The sequence below is a fragment of the Stylophora pistillata genome, chromosome 10 (assembly GCF_964205215.1).
Source record: "Stylophora pistillata chromosome 10, jaStyPist1.2, whole genome shotgun sequence".
In the NCBI taxonomy this organism is placed as follows: Eukaryota; Metazoa; Cnidaria; class Anthozoa; order Scleractinia; family Pocilloporidae; genus Stylophora; species Stylophora pistillata.
In genome coordinates, this window is record NC_142528.1 from 31,133,843 (window position 1) to 31,144,825 (window position 10,983).

Genomic DNA, 10,983 nt, shown 5'->3' on the forward strand with positions numbered 1-10,983 from the left:
ATCTCTTATTAACCAAGCTTGCTCGGGACCATACTGTAAGAATATCGGCCCTTGGTCTTTTTCAAGACCTCAGACCGATATTCTCCCAGTGCGGCCCTCGCACTTGGTTAATAAGATATATATATTCGCAATATTTTAGCTTACAAATAAGAATAAAAAAAATTTATTGAAGAAGCATAATTTTCCAGTAGGAATGTGTGGAGGTTATAGTTCACTTATTACGAAGGCTCCATACCAGTGATTCAAAAGCTGTGAGAGATTATTTTTTAAATCTATTCTTTTAGCTTTTGGAAGCCAGTGTGAACAGCCAGGGTATTTATATGTTTTCAGGTTCCAGTTTTCAGGCCAAACAAATATAAATTCCCGTTTTTTTAACATGAAACTTCTCCATGCGATATCAAATACATTTCTTACTGCCACGGGCGACTAATTCTAACAAGCATGATTTTAACACGGCGAAACGACATGACACGAAACAACCCGGTTAAAACTGCAAATAAAACAGCAAACGAAAACCTATTATAATATAAACTAAACTAAATACCCTGGAAAGCTGCAAAGAAAACGACGATGAAAACTACATAATACAAACTTACATTTGTTGCGATGTTGTGAATCCTGCCTAGTGGCGAACAGGCTGCACGAAGCGAAAAGAACAAATATACAAACTACAGTTGACAAAACTGCACTGGAAAAAAACTGCACAAACTACGATGAACAATATGGTTTAAATACATGCTACGTTACGTAATGACACAAAGAAAGCGCATGCAAAACTTTACTTTGCACAAGAAACAATACTACATTATCCAACAAAAAGGTAATGAGAATAGTCAAACTTATCAGGTAGTTGTTATCTTGATCCAACACCAATTTCTCATGACTAATTTACAAAGAAATGTGTAGCAGCTGGAAGCAAGAATTAATAATCAGATCAGACCTCAAGTTTAGGGAAGGAAAGCACCACCAAGCAAGCACAAGCGTGTGTAAGATCATAATTGACAAATGATATGTCAACTCCTGCGATCAGACACAAGTTACTAGATGGTTTATCAGTGGATTCACCCCAGCTGATGCAGTCCTCGCAAACCAGCTTCTTTTTTAACTCAAGTTGTTCCCTACAATGCAAAATAGCGTTTCTGATTCGGTTATCAACATAAAAAAAAGTAGCTAAACATTTGTGAAACAAAATCAATTATAATTTCTCAAATAAATCAAAATTTACTTCATGAGTTCTTTGAGCAACTTTTAAGTCAAAATCAGGAATGCATTAAGCTTTCAGAATGCCGGTTTATCTTAGGTATTCACTATATACCCAACATTTTCCAACATTCAAGGATTGAATCTTCAACCGGTGACTCTTGGTCGTGTCCTTCAGCCACCTCTCAAAAAGGACTTGCTAACGATTTATATCCATTGCGTAAAAGTAACCGTTTCTTTGTTTTATTAAAGTAAACTAATGCACACTGCCAATAAAACGTCAGAGAAAAGCTCAACGATTACAAGATTTGAGCAATTCAAATTGTAGTATAATTTCGGCCGAGGGTCGGTTAGCGTCGAGCTGTTTCGATGCTTAGGCAAACGTTGGGTTTAACGTGAGCTTACACACAGGGTGCAGGACACTCGACTGCTTTACAATCAACTTAATCTACTTTATTGCTTGAATCAAGGGTCTTATATACATAATGGTAGCTAAATCATACGTGATACAAAATACAGAAGATAATACGAGTTTCCCTTGGAATAAACAACTTAATTACCATGTATCCGCAATTTCACAGATATGGGAGGACACTTTAGTGGATCCTGCGGAACTAGTGTTCCTACGTGTTTGTCACGCTTTGTCACGCTATGCTTAACTTTACAACACTATTCCTCCCCTTGAAAAGGCATGTCCCCATGCCTGGGCTATAGAGAAATATGACTGACTAGATTGTAACAGAACTAGCGTTTTCCTATCAAAAGCATGTCTTTTGCTAATTGCTGAAATCAATAGAGTTAGAGAACTACTGACCAAGATACAAAGTCGCTCATCCATGTTGGCGGTCTAATTACGCACTGGAATGCCAGGTGTTGCTATAATGGCATTCTGAGTAGGACTATTCCTCTGATCTACCGGGTTAGGTACTCCACAGAGTTTCAAGCGATTGAAGTGTACCACTTTCCTTTTTCGGGGATTGTCGACTGCCTGGATGCAATAGGTTACATCACCAATTTTAGTCATCACAATGTTAGGACCTTGCCATGGTGAGTGGAGCTTCCTAGTCTGTCCTTTCTTCACAGCTGGGTCATGAAGGAATACTTGATCGCCAACCACGATTTGCTCTCCAGCAATTCGCTGATCGTAATGGTCCTTCTGACGTTTCTGGGCAGCTCGAAGATGCTCCCTGGAATGCTCGTGGACTTCTTCGAGGGTGTCACGCAGGTTCCTCACATATTCTGACACTTCTGGCCTGTGGTTTGGTTGTCGTCCAAACATAACATCAATTGGTAGTCGTACCTCATGGCCAAACAAAAGGTAAAACGGAGTGTACTGCGTGGAGGCATGTACACTGGAACGATAGGCCAACATCACCAGCGGCAGGTGGTCATGCCAGTCACGCTGATGGTCAGATAGGTACTTAGCCAACATGTCTTGCAGGGTACGGTTCATTCGTTCAACCACTCCATCACTTTCTGGGTGGTATGGAGAGGTTCTGCTTTTGTCCATGTTGAACATGACACACTTTTCCTGGAACAACTGGGCCTCAAAGTTTTGGCCCTGGTCCAAATGAATCTTTTCAGGCGCTCCGTACCTGGAAATGACTTCTTTCACCAGCTTTTCTGCTACAGTCTTTGCTTCTTGGTTTCAGATAGCAAACGCCTCTTTCCATTTGGTGAAATAATCTCCAACCACCAGGATGTACTTGTTACCAGACTCAGTCGTTGGCATTGGTCCCATGATGTCCAGTGCAATTTTTTTAAACGGATAACCCAGGCAGTTGCTAACTAGTGGTGCACGGGCTGTAGCCTGAGGGGACTTCCTCCTAGCGCACTTGTTCTCGTACTCGTTCAACAGTTTTGGTCACACCAAGGTGTCCAGCTGATGGGGCATCATGGAATGTTGTGAGGATATCTGGTACTAACGAGCGAGGAGGCACAAGCTGCAACCGGGTACCCCAACCATCTTTGGTCTGCCACTGGCGGTAGAGCATGCCGTTTTCCAACAGTAATCGATTCCACTGTGCCTACAGGCTCTTGGTGGCTTTACTGGTACCTTGTACTTCTTGCTGTGTTGGTTGGGCAGCCTGGTTCCGTTTCCATCGCAGTATCTGTCTCAGGTCTGGGTCTGCTTCTTGCTTTAACTTTAACTCAGCCGCGGTCCAACCTTGAAGCCATGCTCGGTCATTGCTGTCTACTGCGTTAGTCTCAGTTACGCGAACATGTTCTACAACTGGCAGGGGGATCCTGGATAGTGCATCAGCATTCTGGTGCTTTTTCCCAGGGCGGTGTTCGATCTTGTGGTCATATTGTGCAAGTGTCTCCAACCATCTGGCTACCTGACCTTCTGGCTCTTTGAAATTCTGAAGCCATTTAAGTGCGTTATGGTCTGTCCTAACTGTGAAGGGTCTTCCATACAGGTAGTGGCGGAAGTGCTTGATAGTGTACACCATGGCCAACATCTCCTTCTTGGTGGTGCTGTACCGATGCTCGCGGTCCTCGAGCACTCGGTTGGCGTATGCAATCACTTTCTCTTCTCAGTCTTGCCGCTGTGATATGACTGCTCCCAGACCATAGTCACTGGCATCACAATCCACTACAAATTCTTGGTTGAAGGAAGGGAAGGCCAACGCAGGAGCTGCTACCAACTTTTGTTTTAGGACTCTAAAGGCAACGTCACAATCTGCATTCCACTTAAACTTCTCTGCTGTCTTGGCAGTAAGGCGATGCAGAGGTAAAGCAATCTCGGCAAAGTTCTGGATAAATCTCCGGTAATAAGACGCTGAGCCCAGGAAAGTTCTGACATCAGTCACTTTCGACGATACTGGCCACTGTTGAACTGCTGCAATCTTTGCTGGATCCGTGCTGACACCCTCGGCGGAGATCGCATGACCAAGATATGGCACTCTGGGACGTAACAGGAAACATTTTGATGATTTCAACTTCAGGCCTGACTAGTGGAGTCGTTCGAAGACTTCCCTTAACCGCTTCAGGTGCTCGTCAAAGTCTCGACCATAAACGATGACATCATCCAGATAAACCAGACATGTCTGCCACTGCAGCCCAGCCAGGACAAATACCATAAGCCTCTGGAGGGTTCCTGGAGCATTGCAGAGACCAATGGGCATAACCTGGAATTCGAAGAGGCCATGGCGGGTCGTGAATGCTGTCTTCTCACGGTCAGCAACGTCTACCTCGACCTGCCAATAACCACTAGCCAAATCCAGGGTTGTAAACACTTTTGCACCAGCCAATGCATCCAATGTCTCGTCAATGTGCGGCAGGGGGTAAGCGTCCTTTCTGGTCACGTCATTCAGCTTGCGATAGTCTACGAGAAGCGTGTCGTACCGTCCTTTTTTCCTGACCAGGACAATTGGTGCGGCCCACGGACTGGTGGAGGGTTGTATTACCCCATGCTGCAACATGTCATCAATGTGTTGGCGTACTGTCCCCTGTTGGTGCATTGGTACCCTTCTCGGTGCCTGCTTAATATGAGGGTGGTCTCCAGTATCAATACGGTGCTGCACAATACCTGTTTGTCCAAGGTCTGCTGGGCCTGATGAGAAGATATCTGTAAACTCATCCAAGAGGTTAGTGAGTTCTTTCCTATGTGGGCTGGTTAGGTTCATGATGTTCAGGTTAAACTGTTCTGACACCAACAGCCTCGCCTGTTCTGGCTTCCTAGTTGTAAGCTGGTTACAACAGGCTGGTTTTAAAGCACTGTCTTCTAGCTGGCTGAAGGTAACAACAGAGGTGTTCTGGTAGAGGGTCACTGGAGTTGGTGATGGATTGATAACACGAATCGGCACCATGTCATCTTTCGGCTGCGCCAGCACTCGGGCCAACAAGAGATCATGCTGTTCGACAAAACCCAGAGACGGCTCAACTATCCTTAGTACGCTATCACCAAACACTGCGCCCTTAAATTTAGCCAGCAATATCATCTCATGACAACCTGGGACCACAAGAGTTTCTGCCAATGCTATTTGAAAAACTTTTGACAACTCATTTTTACCCTTGAGGCATACAACCTCTTTGCCAATTTTAATTGATTTCTCATTTAGGTCAATTGTGCAACTATGCTTGCCCAGGAAATCCATCCCTAGCAAACAATCTTGCATCACGTCTGTGGCCAGCAACACTGGGTGAACAACACTCACCCCACCAAGAGAAATTTCCAACTCACATTTTCCCTTAATGCAGATACTACTGGTTCACCAACCATAATTTGAGATCAATTTTTGCTTTGTCTAACACACGGGAATGCACAAGTGTCACTGCTGAGCCAGTATCAACCAAAATGTCAACAAGTTGCCCCCAACACGACCAGGCACATAAACAGCAGTGTCACAAGAAACACTATGAATTCCTACAGCGGTTTTAACATATTCTTTAGTTTTTGGGGTCTTCCTGAGTTTCCAGACCGACGCTCGACCCGCAGCCTCGATCACGACTTGTTTCCCGATACCACAGACGTTTGTTTACAATCTGCCATAAAATGTCCCTTTTTATGGCACTTGAAACAAAGCCGGAAATGAAGATCCCTCGCGCGTCCTGCGTTCGGTCCTGGTCCCCGACCGTTTTGTTTGGGCTTGTTTGCCTTCAATGGCAGTTGCTGTTGTTGTTGCACGAAATTAACCATTCGGTTCATGGCAGCTGTATTCTGTCTGAGGAGTTCAACGAGTTCGCTGTTCTCGCCCACCGGCGACTCCTGTACAACTCGAACCGACCGACCTTTGCTACGACGATACTCAGCCTCATACATTGCCTCGATTTGCAAGGAGCGACTGAAAGAATTCCATTCCTTTTTCTCAGTTTCTAAGACTTCGTCGTCTATGTAGTGATGACTTTGATTTCCACCACAAATCAGAATCAATCTGCCAGTTTTTTGATAAACGTGGTTACCCTGTTTCTGTTGTTCAAGGGGTTTACCACCGCGCCCAACTTATTGATCGACACTCAGCACTACAAACGTCGCATAAGGAAGATTCCGACGGCATTCCATTTACTCTCACGTTTCACCCTCACAACCACTCAGTTAAATCCATCATTCCTAAAAACTTTAAATTACTTCAAAACGATCCAGAGACAAGCACTATCTTTTTGCAGCCATCCGCTCGTTTCATTCAAATGCGACAAAAACATAGGCAATTTTTTGGTCAGAAGTTCATTTCAGACCAATGACCAACCAGGCACTTTTAAATGCGCTCGTGCATGATGCAAAACGTGTCCTTTCATTCACAACACTGATAAAATATCGGGACCTAAACAATCCATTAAGATCACCGATCACTTCACGTGCACCTCCGCCAATGTAATCTATTGCATAACTTGCACTTATTGCAAAAAGATACATCGGCGAAACAGGCAGAGGACTAGGTGACCGATTCTGAGAACACCTTTGAGACATGGAAAAGAATGACAAGGATACATCGAAACCAGTCGCTAGACATTTTAACTTACCTAATCATTCTAAGCAACATACGGCAATCTGTGGTCTTTCCTTACACTCAGGTAGCACGGAAAGCCGTAAAACTCTTGAACAAAAGCTCATCTTTCAAACCGGCAGTCTAAATCCCACAGGGATCAACAAAGGCTTTTCATTCCACTAATTTATTCGTGTTTTTCTCGCTGCCATGTTCCCACCAATAACATAGCTCCCTTTTCTGCCTTTAAAAGCACACACAACCCACAATTCCTCTATACACTCCGACGAAGGGCTAACCCTCGAAACGTCAGCTTTTGTAATCGTTACGGTCACCAATTTACCATTTCGACTTTGTTGATATATCCAAATTATTTCGTTACTCCCACCGACATAGCATGAAACAGTTTCTTTCGAAACTATCAGCCTTTATTGCTTTATTAAAAGCAGACAATCCTTTGAAAGTACGATTGTAGAAGTACCCCGAGCACTAGTAATTGTTATTTCAGCTTTCGATTTGTTAAGACAGGTCGCGCGTGGTTTTTCTTGGTCCTTCTTCAACCACCACTGGTTTCGGCTCTTGGATTCGTTTTTCTATGCATTAAATCCAAGTTTGGAACAGACATCCCTGTCGAAGGAGCGATCGGAATATTTTAGGGCCTCAATAAGGTTAAGCAGGCTTTATTCTAGTCTCCCTCGCAGCCGTTTTTTTTTGGATGTCACGCAACGCTCCCCCAAAAGAACGGCTGCTGACAACCGAACTACATTCCTTTCTCCGAATTGGCCAATCACAGCTCGGTTTCCATTTTCAGGAATCTTTTCGCGCCAGACTCACATTTTGAGACTCGTCCAATCAGATATCGTTTTCTATCACGATCCTCATGTGGAAAACACAAGAGAAATGGCGGTGCTTGAAGGAGCTTTTTGCAAAGCGTCGTCAAAGTTCAAAATTTTCGAGCTTAATGCTCACCAGAAGCTTGCAATTAGAAAAGTTTTAGTCGAAAAAGAAGGTGTTTTTGTTAAGCTGCCTACAGGATCCGGGAAATAGTTAATATATCAAGCACTCAACAACAAACATATGAAACATATGTATGAACTGCGGTTATGAAACGTATATGTGCACGATCCTTCGCAGTAAAGCACTATTTGAGCAATAGTGAAAATCAGACCTGAAAAAAATTTCAGGCCTGTACGGGACTCGAACCACTGACCTCTGCGATACTAGTGCAGCGCTCTACCAATTGAGCTAACAAGCCAACTGGGAGCAGGCCATCAAATTAATTCGACATGAACCCGTAGATGATAAATCAAACAACAACAAACATATGAAACATATGTATGAACTGCGGTTATGAAACGTATATGTGCACGATCCTTCGCAGTAAAGCACTATTTGAGCAATAGTGAAAATCAGACCTGAAAAAAATTTCAGGCCTGTACGGGACTCGAACCACTGACCTCTGCGATACTAGTGCAGCGCTCTACCAATTGAGCTAACAAGCCAACTGGGAGCAGGCCATCAAATTAATTCGACATGAACCCGTAGATGATAAATCAAACAACAAGCACTGCTCATGTTTCACCATGTTACCGATGAAAGTGGTCATATTGTTGTTGTTGCGTTGTACCAACGTGCGGAAACCTGTACCGGTGATAAGAAGCTACAAACATAACTAATCGGGTTCACTCCAACTAGCAGCAGACTGGCAAATGAAGAAGTACAAGTAGGGTAGGAGACGTTGGCCGACCTAAATTGCAGTGTTCTCGAAGCCTTTGCCCGGTTTGTTGACGGCAAGCACGCGCTTTTTTCCTCCTGATCTCCATCTGTAGGTCGAAGCAAGTGTTTAGCCCTTGGCCTCGATTGAAAGGCGTCTTGTATTTCGTTTTGATTATTGATGTAATTTACTGTTTCTTATATATTGTGACTTTTATAATCTGTAGTAACCTCTTGAAGTAGTGCGAATAAAGAGTCTCAGTCCAGTTGTAATTTACTGTTTCTTATATATTCTGACTTTTATAGTCTGTAGTAACCTCTTGAAGTAGTGCGAATAAAGAGTCTCAGTCCAGTTTTTAGCCTCTTCTACTTTCTCAGTTGCTCGCTGAAACTTTAACAACCGCTCAAACAATCTATCTTTACCAGGGCACAACGATGAACATGTGAAACATTTGAGCTCTCATTGACAAATTTCTTCAGTGTTTCTCCCGACATGATAGCTAGATCATCTGCCACATCCGCATTTTCGCGTGAACCCTTACGTCATTCAGATTTTCTGGTATGTGATTGGTCTGTTCAATAGACCACGAACAAAACGTAAGGACAATTAGAAAGGAATGTAGTTTGGTTGTCAGCAGCCATTCTTTTGGGAGAGCATTGTGTGACATCCAAAAAACGGCTGCGAGGGAAACTAGCTTTATTCGGGCGCGTACTCTCTTTTTTGGCCTAGCGCGCACTGCCTGACGGATTTGTACAGTGAACGAGACATGATCTTGCGAATAACCGTTTTATCTTGTTTTGCATTTTTGCTTGGAATAACTGTACCAGGGTCTATCAGGAATGGAAATGATCGAAATAAACACAGTCCAGTTATGTTCTTAACACTTTATTAAAAAAAATTCTACAATCACCTTCTTCACTTTCAATTGTATTAGAAATGGACGTCCCCCGCCCCCAAGTTAAAACTACAGCATTTTTTTAACGACAACGGTATGACACTTCCTATCTCCTGAACTTTTGTATTCAGTTGTGTAAACATCTCCAAAGGAACCTTTTCCTACTCTCTGATTTACCGGCAATTCACTACATTTGAAGCGTAGAATCTCTTCTGCAATTTCGCTGCCAGGTGACCCTCTTCGTATTAGCTGAGGAAGCTTAAACTTTCGAAAAACCGACATAGTTGAATTTTTTATCGCTCCATCTGAACATGTCGCTTAAGTTTCGCGCAAAAATGTTTCCCTCGGCCGCTCGTGTGATAGTCGGCCTTTGACCTCAATTGTTCAAAGGAAGCTATTGTTTTGTCACACCACCACCAAGATCGTATTCTCTCACAGTACACGTCCGTCACGCAATGTGCGTTAGGCCGAAAAAGAGCGTGCGCGCCCGAATAAAGCCTGCTTAATCTTGTTGAGGCCCTTAAATATTCCGATTGCTCCTTTAACAGGGATGTCTGTTCCAAACTTGGACGCAATGCATAGAGAAACAAATCCAAGAGCCGAAAGCAGTGGTGGCTGAAGAAAGACCAAGAAAAAGCACGCGCAACCTGCCTTAACATATCACTGCAAAGTTTTATGAGGAGCTGCACTGTGAAGTGCATATGAAGCTGGATATTGCTCCTGGTGTTTTGTTTAAATCAATTACCAACAAGACTACAACAGCCTTTTGCGTGATGTCACAAAAAAGGTTATGGCAGTTTGTGCACAAACTTGATTTAAGATGCCAAGAACTCATCCAGTTGGTGTGTTGTCAGTATATCACAGTATATTCTGTTGAAATGTAACTGTAGCTTGCTCTATCATTCTTTCAAATAAGCAAAGACCGCCCAAAAGTATAGCCTGATCTACTAGCCTATAAGTCTATTTGAAGCCCAAGTAAAAAATTCCTTGCAGTTTTCATATTTTCACTTGGTTCTGTTGATCAGTCAACCTCTTAAGTTATTTTGGAAAAGAGAAGTCATGACTTGATTACTGTAGAAAAATAAGGTATTTGGCATCAGTATAAATAAATCAAGGTTTAATGTAACTTCGAACCAATAATTTGTAATTGTCTATAATTTTTTGAAGCCCCATAATTTTTGGTCGACCTTTCCTTTATTTCAATGAAATTGTTGTTTAGAGCTTTTGAGTGATAGTTTTGTTATTTCAGTAGCATTATAATTGTAGAGAGATATGCAAGAATTTTAAGTTAAATTGCAAATAAACAATTGTCAATCTACTTTGTGTTGAATTTCTTTTTGACTACATGTATCTGTCCATACAATGTATTTAATTTGGACTAACTGGCATTTCGTGTGAATGTATCTCGAAGTTTTCAGGGTTTAAGCTGAAAATTTAACCATTAGTATCAATCTAATTAAAATATGTTAGGTTTTCAAGACAGGGTAAAGCTGTGTAAAGTAGACCTTTACGGCAGCCTTACACTAACCTTAAGCGAACTAAAGGCAGCGTAAATCTCTATTTTACACCAACTTTACGCTGTGCGTAAAGGTCTCTTAAATTAGTCTCATTACTCAAACTTTACGTCACTGCGTAATGGCCGCGTAAAGAGTGCCTTTACGAAGTGTAAATGTGGCGTAAAGCTGTGTAAAGTAGACCTTTACGGTAGCTTTGGGATAATATTACGCCAACTTAAGTGTTTTTTTCAT